The sequence below is a fragment of the Columba livia genome, chromosome 8 (genome assembly GCF_036013475.1).
Source record: "Columba livia isolate bColLiv1 breed racing homer chromosome 8, bColLiv1.pat.W.v2, whole genome shotgun sequence".
Classification (NCBI taxonomy): Eukaryota; Metazoa; Chordata; class Aves; order Columbiformes; family Columbidae; genus Columba; species Columba livia.
In genome coordinates, this window is record NC_088609.1 from 4,808,909 (window position 1) to 4,822,841 (window position 13,933).

A 13,933-nucleotide genomic window follows, 5' to 3' on the forward strand; every position below is an offset into this window, starting at 1 on the left:
CCAAACTAAAGAGCCCCAGCTCCCTCAGCCTTTCCTCACACAGGAGATGCTCCACTCCCTTCAGCATCTTTGTTGCCCTGCGCTGGACTCTCTCCAGCAGTTCCCTGTCCTTCTGGAACTGAGGGGCCACAACTGGACACAATATTCCAGGTGTGGTCTCCCCAGGGCAGAGCAGAGGGGCAGGAGAACCTCTCTGACCTACTGACCACCCCCTTCTAACCCACCCCAGGTACCACTGGCCTTCCTGGCCACAAGGGCACAGTGCTGGCTCATGGTCATGACTTCTGTTAATAAAAACAAATGCAGGTTTCACCTACATAGTACTCATGTCCCATACACAGTAACAGCAGGGGACTGAAAAATGCCTTTGCATATCTGACTTTTATAATTAATGACATGATCACCGTGTCATTTGGACTGGCAGAATCTCCTCAAGCACGAGATGCTATGGAAAGAAGATGATCTGATGAACATTCCTCTTGGTGAGCGGCTGGAGCTCCACGTCCAACAGGAACACAGCGTGGTTTAGGAAACGCTGAGACAAAAGCTTAAGGAGCTCTGATTATAACGCTGCTGGAAGTTTCCAAACTTTGGTTCAAAGAATTACACTGCCCCATCATGTGATAGCTGCTATTTTTCTAGTTCCAGCTGAGGGAAAACTAAACAAACAAAAGAAAGGAATGGAGAGATAGAAAGAGGAGGAAAAGCAGAATGCTTACACTGAAAGAGACAGGAAATGCATCTGTCACACTGTGGCCAGCTAAATGGATGTAAATATTTTCAAATGTTACTTGAGTATGTAAGCAAATTCCTCAAGGAGGTTGTACGACTGAATAGAAGTAGAGATGGCCCAAATCCCTCTTTCTGAAAAGATACGATGCACGCTAAAAAAAATGTCCTGTTCTGCTTCTCCACTAAGCACTGGCTCCTTCTGAAATTAATTTCTTAATGAGGGCAATCAACACATACTTCTATTTATTTATTTGGACTGCTCAAGAACACCAGCTGAAGAAAACTAGGTTACATTAAACCGGCCCAGGAAAACAAAGTTTTAAAGGCACTCCACCAAAACCCATGACCCATCTCCACATCCCCGAATGAAGATGCGACACAAAGCCAACGCTGCCCCTTATGGCAACGGATGCTGGGCAAGGGGACAACAACCGCCACAGACCAGTAACACGCTGGAAATGCCCTTCACCCTTTGGGAAATGTCATCTTTGGACAAACAAGAAAGGCACAAAGATCCCATTTCCTTCCTCAATTCCATTCTTGGTCTTTGACATACTAGGGGAAAAAAAAAAACCCAACCCCAAAACACCACCACCACACATTCCTGTCCTGGAATTAGACCACTAGACAGAAGAAGAAATTTCAAGTTAGTTTCAGCAGTGCTAAATGCGTGAACATCTTAGGAAATACAGCTACAAGTGATTTAAGCATCAGAAAGGACTATATCATTGTACCATCTCTTAGAGTTCACTGATGCCAGAACCCTGCGTGCAGCGTCTCAATTAATAATCTTATATCAAGTTCTAAAGAAGTGCTGGGATCCTCATGGACAAAAGAATCACAATTTGTCAGGCTATAAAGTGTTTGTTTGTTTTAAATAAGTAAATAAACTAAATGTTGAGTTTATAAAAAGAGATTCAAGGATGCAGATAAAGAAATCCAAGCAAAGTCCATGGCATGTTTTGTATGTGACCTCATGCTGCATTCCCCTCCAAGAATTGAGTAATATCCTGATCTCCTCTGTTTTTTATAGGCTTCCCCCTTTTTTGAAAACCTATGTTTCTGTTACATTTTACCTTTAAGACTGGCAGCACAGAAAGGCAGAATGGTGTGCAAATAGACACGGGAAAGGGGTAAAGATAACAGTCTATTTGAGGGTTTGTTTGTGTCTTTAGAGAAACATGGAAAGGAAAAAACGACTGGTTCAAATACCAATTGTTAGTCTAAACAAAAAGCATGAAATACAGAAATTTTATTTCCACAGAAGGCAGCTGTTTAACAAAGAAAAAGAAAGAAAATACGTGAAGATGACTGCTCCTGAGTTTTTGATTATTTATTAACCTTTGAACAAAGAAACTTTCAGCTTAATGATGAAGTAACTTGTTGATAATTAACATAATTCCTGAGTGCATATTATTGGACTTTCATCTATTCTAGTTTCCACAAATCCAAAATCACTGGTTCCCATCCTCAATAATAAACATCATCATTCTGGTTTTACAGATGAGAGACACGGATGATCTAAGGGAGGACAGTCACTTATGTGGAGATGGGATGTCTTAGGACTCATTTACAAGTCAATAAAAACTCTCTCAGCAGTCAATGGGGATTCCTACCTGACCTGCTTTCTGCAAGAACTGTCTACAGAACATTTAAATAAACTCTATATCCCCAAATCAGAAATGAAGGTGTTCCCTAATATTAGAACACGCAATACTCAAAACTTGCAAAAATAAAATGCTGTGATTCTTTATTTTCTCAAATCTCACTGTTAGCACAAGGGCCATAAAAACTGAGCCAATTAAGTCTGATGGGAAATAAACCACTCACCTATCACATCCATTTTTGGCCAAATGAAGGAATGCAAAAAGATAAATTGAAATGTCATAATTTTGTTGCTGTAACCCTCGAGTCTTCATCACCAACCCTCATCTGTTACATCTACAAACGGGCAATGCTTTCCTTGGATCACAAACAGTGTTTTTCTATTTGTAGTGTAATGAATCCAGCCGTGTAGGTCCAGGAGAGATAAATAAGTGCTAAAGAGATGAGAATAATTCAATTAAATCCAGGAATCCCCTCCTCAGACTGGTAGGAATCATTACCCCTGAAAACAAAGATCTTCGCTCAAAGCCTATAGCTGTGGTGAAAACAAAACACAAAGAAGATGAACAAAGAAATCTCAAAGCATCACAGTAAAAATTACAATTTTAAGTCTGTGGATACTACAGTTTGGTAGATTTGAATGTCAAAATCCAGTGTTTAGCTGTTTTAAATGCCAAATGAGGAAATCGGCTACACTGAGTTTTTTTAATCACCAAATCTTCCTTCCAAAGAATGTAGCTCATTTCATTGCAGAACACAGCCAAGCTATGGAACACTTCATTTCAGAGAAACTCTCAGTGTTTAGCTGGATGTGAGAGCCCAATGACAGAGCAGAAAGCCACAGAAAAGATCGACAGTGATTTATTATTCACTGTTTCCCATATCATTGAAGCATCAACCAAAATCATCCTAAAGACAGTAAAACACTGACAGAGGGCAGCACTTCTTTCATATACCATGCAGGTAAACGGTAGATTTCTTTATGTCAATATGTTACAGAAGCCAGATGTATAGATGGGATCCAAAGCTATTATGTGTACTAAGAGGTCTCACAGCATCCCTGACTCAGGAATAGCAAAGCTTCGTCCCCTCGGAGGCTGGAGAGTGACCCTTCACACTGGTGTATTCTTCTCCTTCCCTAAACAATTCTAGGAGCGCTCTGAGAACGGACACTGGAGCAGGTAAACCTTTGGTCTGGTCATTTTTATTTTCCCACAAAGATAATAGCCCTTTCTGTTGCATTAGCAAATCTGTTTCACAGGCAACTAGCAAACACCAAACCTTAGGGGAATAAATCCCACTTGGAAAAATCTCTCTCAGCTACCTGACAGCAAATCTTTCACAAGAACAGCTCATGACACCCTCCCTTCTCAGTTTCTTTGGTAACTTTGCAGAGGTAATAGTGAACTACCTGAAGGGCAGTTCTAGCCAGGTGGGGATTGGTCTCTTCCCCCAGGCAGTCAGCAATAGGACAAGGGGGCATGGGCTTAAACTCTACCAGGGGAAATTTAGGCTGGATATTGGAAAGCAATTATTTGCAGAGAGAGTGGTCAGGCATTGGAATGGCTGCCCAGGGAGGTGCTGGACTCACCGGCCCTGGAGGTTTTTAAACTGAGATTGGACATGGCACTTAGTGCCATGATCTAGTCAATGGACTGGAGTTGGACTAAGGGTTGGACTTGATGATCTCTGAGGTCTTTTCCAACCCAGTCGATTCTGTGATAAAGGTTGCCCTTTAAGTGTTTATTTGGAAGATCTGGACAGCTTGGGAAGGAACAACAACTTAGCTCTTCTTAACCAAAGAAAAAGACAACTCTGATATGGTCTTCTGGGTTGAACTGAAATCGAGAGGAAAGAAACACTGGTCAGTGAACAAATTGCTTTAGATGGTACATAGAGGTGACCTCACAATTGGGGAATGCGGTTTAACAGTAGTTTTACAAATTGCTGTATATGGCCATGAGGAACTGAATTTTTCTCTCTCTTCTTTCTGAAGCAGTAGTCCAAAACAAGCTGTCTTCACTGACCTATATTAGAGGCAGATGTCATGAATTTAAACAGACATCAATTAATCTAATAAGTACCGCACTGAAGTCTTAAGAAGAGGAATGCTACATATAGGGAGGAAAATGTTTCCTCCAGAAACCTTGCTGTAAATACAGACGGTAACACTGACCTGGAGGAACACTTGCAGGTACTGTGACTAAACACAAAACTAACAAAAATCCACACTGCTTTAGGGTAAATAATTAAGAATAGCCAGAACTCATAACAGTAAGAACAGCTGCAGAGCCACCCAGATCAAAAACCTCTCCTGTGTACTCCACACATTGTCTTAGTGAATGCTCTGCTAAGATAACGTGGGGGTTTTTGCACTTCAAAGAGCAGCTGCTTGTCTGAAAAGAGACTGTCCAAACAAGATCCAAACTACCATACGTAACCATGAGAGTCAGAGAACAGAATAAAGTTTGTCTCAAAGAACCGTGAACAGCCCAATTAATCAGACCTTCCTTCATCTTACATCACCCTTAACGTCACTGGACATCAGTCCTGCATCAGAAGGTTATTTGTGGCTCTCCAAAAGAGCATATGCTGAAGTGGTTTTCATTGTATTTCACTGTATTTTCACCGTATTTCACTGTAAAGGAGAACTCCAAGGCTGAGCATAGAAATAGGTTTCACTTTTCAACAGGACAGATCCTATCGTCTCCTGCTTGTTAATTGATCAAAAGAGCAACACTTCACAAAATCACCTGATTCCATAATGATAAAATACAGCTTTGAATCCTGTACAGATCAGAGTCCCCAACTCAAACAGTGAAATGACACAACCGCCTTTGGGGATTTCTGCCTTCAATGATGTAAAAAAGGGTCATTAAAAGAGGATGAAAAGAAGTAGGAGGAAGGCACCCAACATTCTATAGCACACATTTTTTATGTCTTTTCAAGATTAGCCCTCTTAAAGAGCTGTGGGGAAGGTATTTGTAAGTAGGAAGTGAAAGGTCTGAAATCAAACAGAAGTATCCAAACACATTCAATATGCAAATCAAAGACATTTTGTTTGTTGGCTTTTCAGTTCATCTCTTTTTAACGAGCTGGAACAGATTGCATGGCGGACAAGGAAGAAACAGCACAGATTTGTTCTGTCCGTTTTCTGTCCCTCCCTTTGTGGTCCTGATTCTCATTGCTGAGAGCAGGATGGGGGCTGCAGCTCATGTCCAGAGCATCATTTCTGCCTGTTTGCATTTTGGCTGAGAAAGAAACACATGCGCTTCTGTGTAATATAAGAGTACAAAGTGTTTTATGAAAAGTTAAACTGTTTGGTTTTCTCAGAAACAACTAGAGAAAACCTCATCTGAGCCTCACAGTTCAATTCAAACATTCATAACCCCCAAAGCATCTTACAGCAACAACCACTACAAGACTCCCTCCCTGATGTGGCACAGCAGACAAGTCACCTTCCTGCTGCAAAGTGTTCATGGCAATGGGCACCACACAACACCAGCTCTTGTCAGGTCTGGAGTCCCTTTAGAGCACTTTTCCAGGGTGCTAGCAGCAACTTCATGCTTCCCCAAGGAAAAAGTGTATTTTAGGTCTATCAACCTGATCCAAGTTTACCTGGTACTTCAGTCCTGGAAGAACTTTAAACAGCAAAATAGATTTTTATGCAGCAAGGCTTACAGTCAGGTTTCCAGTTATAAGGCTGGGGTTTCATCAGTGTCTCACACCATGAATTCCTCAACCTGTCACATCTGTAAAAAGCTAAGGATCATGATTTCATAGCATGCCGCTAGCTGGCAGCTCAGCATCCTCTGTCCCGCTAGGCAATTCTTCTCAAGCACAGCAACAACGCTTACTGCTTGCACTCAGCATAAATGTAAATCTGTTTTCTTACCTAATAGATTATAATCACAGCTGTTAGAAGTATGTCTTGGTTTTACTGTCCTTCCCCAGCATGCAAAAAGCCTCTATGTGTTTGTTCTGCCAAACTCTTCCCTGCCTTGATGACCTATTACACATTCTTAAAGTTTATGTACGGCATTCTTAGCACACACAGACAGCAAAGCTTTGATGCATCTGGTCATGTTACAGCAATTCAGAAGACAAATTTAGAGGCAGATTGAGTAAAGTAAGCTGTCTCTTACCATACACCCCATTTAAAAAGCTTTGTCACAGCCAGCTATAGAAAAATATAAACGAGGAGCTGACAACTACGCTGTGTCAGGTACCATAGCAATAGTGTTCTTCAGAGTAAGTGACATGCTTCAGAGGCAAGCTTCATAAACAGTGTAACGTTCACATGCTGGAATAAACTTGATTTCCATTCCACCCTCAGATAAGGATTCCCTAAAAAATCTCCACGGGGAAACAAAAGGGAAGATGATTGCTCTTTGGAGGATGAACAGCGCTGGCCTGCAAGAAGGGATCTATGTCAAGCCAGGCAAGCGCAGAAGAGTTGACACTTTGGTGATCACATACAGGCCTTTGGGATTTCCAACTCTTGCATCAGTTTAAAAACAAACTCACAAGTGTTTTGGTTCAGGACAGGCAGCGGCATATCACCTGTTTCCACAAAGTGGTACTTTGTTCATTATGACGGACAGCAAGAATAGAATGACAAACGCTGGTGTTTTAACATAAATCCATATCAAAACTCACGATGCCACAGAACATCTATTCCTTGCAGTAAACAGTATTAGAATTACATGAGACCAACTTCTTTAATGGTCTTGACAGAGAATTTCTAACCACTTCGACTGAAGTTTTGGGTATGACCTACACTTAGATAACCAAATCCATTCAATTTCATTCAATATCCAACCTAGGAAAACAAACAAACATTTATTTAGGTTAATGCTACTGTAGTAAAGAGTTACAAAGTAAGTGTTCCACATTACAGATATGGAGGGAAAAAGACCTAAACCTTTTCTTCATAAGTTTCCCAGTTTTCATACAACTAGTAAGAACTGGTAAAAGCAACACAAAATGTGCAAACCAAGACCTAAGAGGAACGTATCAAGAAAGAAGTCGGTCTCACACACACCAGGCACCTTTATGGAGATCCACTTGAAGAACAGGCCCATCTAACAGCAACAACAAAGTGTCTATGCACACTAATTGGAACTACATGTATTACTTTATTTTTTCGTGGAAACCTGTATTTGCCATTATGTTATTGTGCTCAGAATCAAAAATGGGCTGAAAAGCCTGTGAGTCATTCCTTTTTACTTTTAAAATATTTGCACATCAACTTTCTGCCAAGAATATGGAGAACCCCTAGTGTTTGAAGATTTATTCCTAGTCTCCAGCAGTCCAAAAAGTCCTCAGCTACTTCTTCAGAAACTCTTGCAAGAATGTTATCCAGCCATCCCAATTCTAAAGCACATAAACTTAGGTATCTACTGCTTTAATTTTTGTTGTTGATACTAAGGAAAGCACTTTTTTGTCTCATCCAAACAGAACAAAACTCCATGTATTTACTGCACACTTCTACCTCTTCTATTAATACATTATCACTGTTTTCCCTTACACTCTCAGTAAAACTTTTTTTCCATGAACATTTCTTTCTTATGAAACTGAGCTTGTTGGGGCAAACAGTATAAAACTGCTCCAAACAATACCCAGCCATTCATATTTTTTGCTTTACATTCTTTTCCCACATGGTTTGGTTCATAATTACTTCCAGCTTCAGGAAACTGGCCCTTTCAAAAGCACCAAACACAAGGTTTTTTCACTTGGTTTGCACTTAACAAATCAAGTAATCAATCAGTTCTATCTAAGTAGCCAGTAATTCTGATGTGTACAGTCTTTATCTACCTCATCGACCAAGTGTAACACAGGAATCCTAAAGTTAGATAACAGAGTCATGTGAGAAATCCTTATGAGAATTCCAAAGGATCAAAATCAAGGGGAAAAAAAGAACTAAGATGAGCAAAACAAAGAAACAGGGATGGCCATTACATCCCACCCAAATGTGGGAGGTTTGATGAATGAACAACAAACAGACCGGTAATTGAATCACTGTGAATAGCCAGGGTTCATTTTCTTAGATATTTGAAGTTCTCAAACAATTAGTACACAATGGCAGAGATTAGGTGGAAGGATGAGAATTGGAAGTCAAATAAAAATCGGAAATTAAAGAGAAATAAATAACCAACCGCCAGGAAAACCCCGATGTTGTGAAGTACGCTAAGCCTTGAAATAATCTTTCAGATAAAGCACCAGGATGCTCTTGCTTGTGACGGTCGGAATTACCCCGTGTAGCCCGTGAGACACACGCTCACTCTTGCCGAGGCAGGACAGGAGATCATCGGGACTTCTCACTTCTCCTTTTTCCCCTCTCAGGATTGCAGAAATACAAAAAGACAAATGTGGAGGGAAAGGGGGCACAAAGAAATCCCCCAGCAGCAGGCGCGAGGCAAGTCCAGCATTCCGACACGTTTATTGCTTATTTTTACAGTGCTTAGTGGCTAAGTACCACACATAGACACAGTCCGTTTCAAAGCAACCTCCCACACTAGAAACAAAATGAGGGGAAGGGGCTCTGTTTCAGTTCTTCATTATTAAAGCTCTGAAGTAAAGCAAATTCAACAAACAGAAGTAACCCAATCTGTGTGTTTCCCCAGCCCAAACTCCCTCCATTTTTACGGTCTTTTCAAAGTCTAGATCAAGTTTCATATGAGTTTGCACGGCGCAGATTGTTATTTCTGGCTTCTTCCCCCCCACCAGATTTGATTTCTTTGTCTCCCATTTTTGAAGTTTGAAATTACCATGAATATTAAAAAAATCTTCACTGCACCTCCCAAATCTACTCTATAATACTGGAAAAACATGTAAATACACAGTATCACAAAATCTCTAGCAAAGCACAGAGGCCGCTGGAAGAAATATTCTTCCTTTTAATTAAGTACTGCCTAAAAATTACCAAAGAACACAATATCAAATATATACCATATAAATATGTAATAGAACATTAACTATGTTAGCATTATGTTATCGTGGTCAAACATACTGACCTCATAGTCATTTTCTAATTGGGACAGGTAGCAAACTTTTTTGCCTGTTTCTACCTTTTTTTTAAAAACGTGCATTCCCTCTCAAGTTAACACATTGTAATACCCACTATCTTTTTTTCTTTAGGACTTATTGCAGTGAGCTCACACATATCTTCTCACTTTTGCAAAGCTTTATGAGGGAGTGAGTCCAAGTCAAACCCTGGGATGCTTCCTCCATCATTCATCAGCTGACACTTCAACATCCAAGGTTCTGAGCTGACCATGGCAGCAGGTGAAAAGATCCACTATCACCCAAGGGAGGCTATTTTCTGGCTGTTGTTTAGAAGCATTAAATTGTCGAACTAACTGTTAAAGTACTGTCGAGGGTTTAGATTGTGGGGTGACAATAAAAACCCTGGCAGATGTATTATTAACCTCCTTTCACCCGCTTTTACGCCTCCCTCTACCCCCTTCCCACTCAGGACGGGCGATTGGGAGGGAAAGAAGGACAGAGAGAAGAGAGTTGGAAAATTTAAAATGTTTTAAAAAAATAATACAAAATATACAAAACCAATCTTGAAAGTCTCAGCAACTGCAGAGCCGGCACCCAAAGTCCTGGACTGGACTCTGCAGCCAACCGGAGCTGGATTCAGTCTGTCACTAGGCCTCAGTTCGCAGGGACGACTTGCAAGGTCCTCTCCTAATGTCGGCCATAAGCAGAAGCGAAAAAAGGAAAGGGACGAAAAAGGGTTGAGATCCTCATGATCTCCCACTTTTATATGAAGTATTCATGTGAATGGAATGTTGTACATAGTTGGTCAGTTTCTTGGTCACCTGTTTCTCGTTGCCCCTCTCGCGAGATGTCCATCCATCCTTAGCGATAACTTCGCATTCCATTGCTATGTTTACCAAAACATGTATCTGGTTCTCCAGGAAAATGCAGCTAATATGAAGCTTTAGCTGACAGGCAAATTCACTAAAAGAGAAACTTGTTTTTTAACAAAACCAGGACAAGTACCTTTGAAAATCGTTTTGAAGGATGAGTTTGAAATGAGGGCAGGAGTAGCCATCCCTAGCTCCAAGCAAATAGCATGCTGGCAGAGTAAGGAAAGCTGGTATGGAAGCATGAGGACAACCAACACAAGGGAAGAGCCCCCAGATCACACAGATTATTATTAAAAAGGAGCTCTACACACCCGCAAGACAAGTGAATCTACACTGGTAACATGCCAAGGCAAACTCAAAGCAATCATTAAGGTGACTAAACCAAGCATTCACAGAGGAGTAAGTGACAGAATAAAGAACAATGACACAACCTTCAAGCTGGGCCCACTACATATGTGTCAAGATACCAGCTATAATTAACTACGTGATCATACGCTGATCCTCCTGCAGAAATCTCATTCAATGCAAATATAGATTCTGCTCAGAGAATTATTCAGAATTTGTAGTGAATGAGGCTATTGTTTCTTGGACCTGGTCAGCCTCAAAGAACTACTACAATATAAATATTTAATAATAATAATAATAAAAACATGCAATCCTTTGCCAAGTACAGATGTTAGAAAGCGACTGTAAATCTTGGCATTTCGTGGCACCTAATAACCCACTGGCTGAGTCACTAGTGTGATTGATGGGCTTAAATTGTTCAGGAACTATTGGTCTCCCTGAGAATTAAGATCTGTGAACTGTACCGTAACTTTTGTGTTATCTACTTTTCTCTACACAACCAGTCAATGTTAGATTTTATTCTTAAATGTTTAAAAACGGTATGTGGCTCTGTTGCTTGGGAAACCTCTTTACCTGTGAGAAACTGATGCAACTGGCCTGTTTGTGTACTTTGAGCATATTTTGTTTTAATATTCTAATTTTGGTCATGATGTTATGGTTAGTACAAGCATAACTAAAACTCTTCTTTCCCTAATCTGGTCTTGGGGAGCCTCAGGTCTCATTTTGACTAAGGAAACAACTCGTTCATAAGCTATGTTGCCTATAGATGCCCTCAGTTTCCCATTCACCCTGTATTTTGATAACAATCCCTACCTGGATCCCATCCTGCTTTTTAGAAAGCTAAAAGACTTTCCAAAGAAGAGTTAAGCTAAGCACAGGCAGCAGAAAGGAAGAATCTTCCTTCTTGCCATTCTCCTTTCTGATGAGAGCAGCGCAACAAGACACCTGGTCAGAACCTGGCATTGCCATGGGACACCTGTACAGTACCTTTAAAACTAGCCACCCCCATCCAGGTGAGATTCCTGGCCATACCAGCCTCCCTAAAGCTATAGCAAGGCACACATCAGACATACATTTCCCACAGAAAACAGAGAAAGCACTTCTGACAGATTTTCTTTCCAAATCTGGTCTCCTTCCCATTTCCATGAACTTGGAGAGAACCAGTGAACACAATCATTACATTGCTGTAACCACAACAGAATGGATTATACCTGAATAACACGCCCTGGACATCTACAGGGTAGAGGGCACTAAAACGGTAACAAATGAAAAAATTAAAGATGCCAAGGCAAATGGACTCATCAATATTTCTTCACGTCAAGCACTTTCCTTTGTATAATTTCATTCAAAACGCAACTCAGGGCATTCAAGTTTTATCGCAGATCTACCTTTGTAGAAAGTGTTAGTCCACCAGATCATTAGTTTAAATTATATCAACTAACACAACCAGGAACATATTTTGAACAAACGAAAGATTAAGAGAGAAAACTAATTGTTGCCACAAGTGCTTCAAGTCGCACAACTCTCACATGCTGTCAATTAAGCGAACCATATGAAGTTATGATCCGTGGCAAAATTCCACCAGAACGATTCCATCACAGAAAGAGACATAATTAAATTATTTCTGCCAATAAAGCCATCGCTGCAGAGCACATTACCCCTTTCAACTCTGAGCAAGTGGGGTTTTTTTAACTAGAAAGTGCTTCTACAACAGTACCATCTTGATTAAGAGTCACATAAAGCATTTTTAACCACCAAGTTCCACTGAATTCACAGTCTGTACTTCAAAGAACATATTTGGTGCCCTGACCACACATGGTGAACTTGTAGAACAGCAGCAGATTCCTCTGGGCTGTCACCCGTTTTTCCTTCAAAATGCATTTAGGATGTTTTATGGTATTTTCAGCTTTTCTCTGGCTCCCTTGCTATTGGAAATTAAAAAAAATCATCAAAATAATTCAGGTTGGAAGAAACTCTGTAGGTCATCAGGCCCATCCGCAGGGTCGGCTTGACTTCCACAGAACAAGCAAACACAAGCAACAAAACCAAACAGAAACAAACAAACCAACCCAACCTAAACCAAACAAATGACAATTATAGTTAAAAAATAATATGCTTTCACCTATGTATGGTACTTGCTTTCCTTGCACCTTAACCTATCCCCATAGTATGTATTTTAATCATGCTAACTTTATCACAAGCCTTTCCAGTAGCTAACTTTATGGCTCATCTACTTTGAAAGCAAACATGCACATTTAGGGTGCTTTATAAATAGATTTTAAGTTGTCAACAAAATCTTTCTTTAATGAAAAAGAATAGAGAATTTTTATCATGGAGAGGTTTTAAAAGAAAATTTTAGGTTGTGGAAGCCCTCCAGCAGGTAAAAGCTTCACTTGGCCTCATACTCAGATATAAGAAGGAACAAGCCGTGTCTCAGAGAGCTGTAATTGAAGGAGGTAAGTCAGCAAAGAAGAGGGAAAAAAAGCAAGTAACAAAGGCTTGAGAGGAAGGAAGACTCAACAGGACTTGCTAAAAGCAACAAAGAAAAGGACAGAAAACACAGGAGGAGGAATAATAGGAAGAACAAAACTGACGCAGCGGTTTGGATACTGCAGAGGCTGGTATCCAGAGCTGTTATGTCAACAGTGTGTGGACAGTTAGTGGGCGTGTTTAATAGATCAGACATTACAAACCACGCAAAGTAGTCTAGAAAAACAAACAAACAAACAAAAAAACCCCACAAACAAAACCAGACTACTTAAAAACCATTTATTTTTCCCTTAGCAACACCAAGATGTTCATTCAAAGTTCACTTATACTCTTCACAATTTAGGACTAATCTCTTTGCTTTGACTTCTGTGTATATAAACTGAAAAGAATGTGTCACCTCATCCCCCAGTGCTGTAAGGGTACATCCAAATACAGAACTTAAAACGGGCCTATAAGAAAGATGGGGACAGACTTTTTAGCACAGCCTGTTGCAATTGGACAAGGTTTTAAACTAAAAGAGGGGAGGTTCAGGCTAGACACGAGGAAGACATTTTTTAGAATGAGGGTTGTAAAATACTGTTCCAGGTTGGCCAGAGAGGTGGTAGATGTCCCATCCCTGGAGACATCCCAGGTCAGGCTGGACGGGGCTCTGAGCAACCTGAGCTGGTGAAGATGTCCCTGCTCATGGCAGGGGGTTGGACTGGATGAGCTTTGGAGGTCCCTTCCAACCCAAACTATTCTATGATAAATCACTATAGTTGAGTTTATGTACCCAGGTTCTTCTGTAAAAGAAGCTCCTACCTAGAGACCTTCTCATTTTTTGCACAGCAGTTCCCAACACACTTAGGAGGTTTCTATTTCATTATGGAAGCTTCCAAGCT

At 40.5% G+C, this 13,933-nt stretch overlaps 1 protein-coding gene across 17 annotated transcripts in view; it reads right to left on the reverse strand.

Annotated features, from left to right (window-relative positions):
- Positions 1 to 13,933, reverse strand: part of ST3GAL3 (ST3 beta-galactoside alpha-2,3-sialyltransferase 3) — a 194,705-nt gene that overhangs the window by 120,102 nt on the left and 60,670 nt on the right. The window lies entirely within an intron of this gene.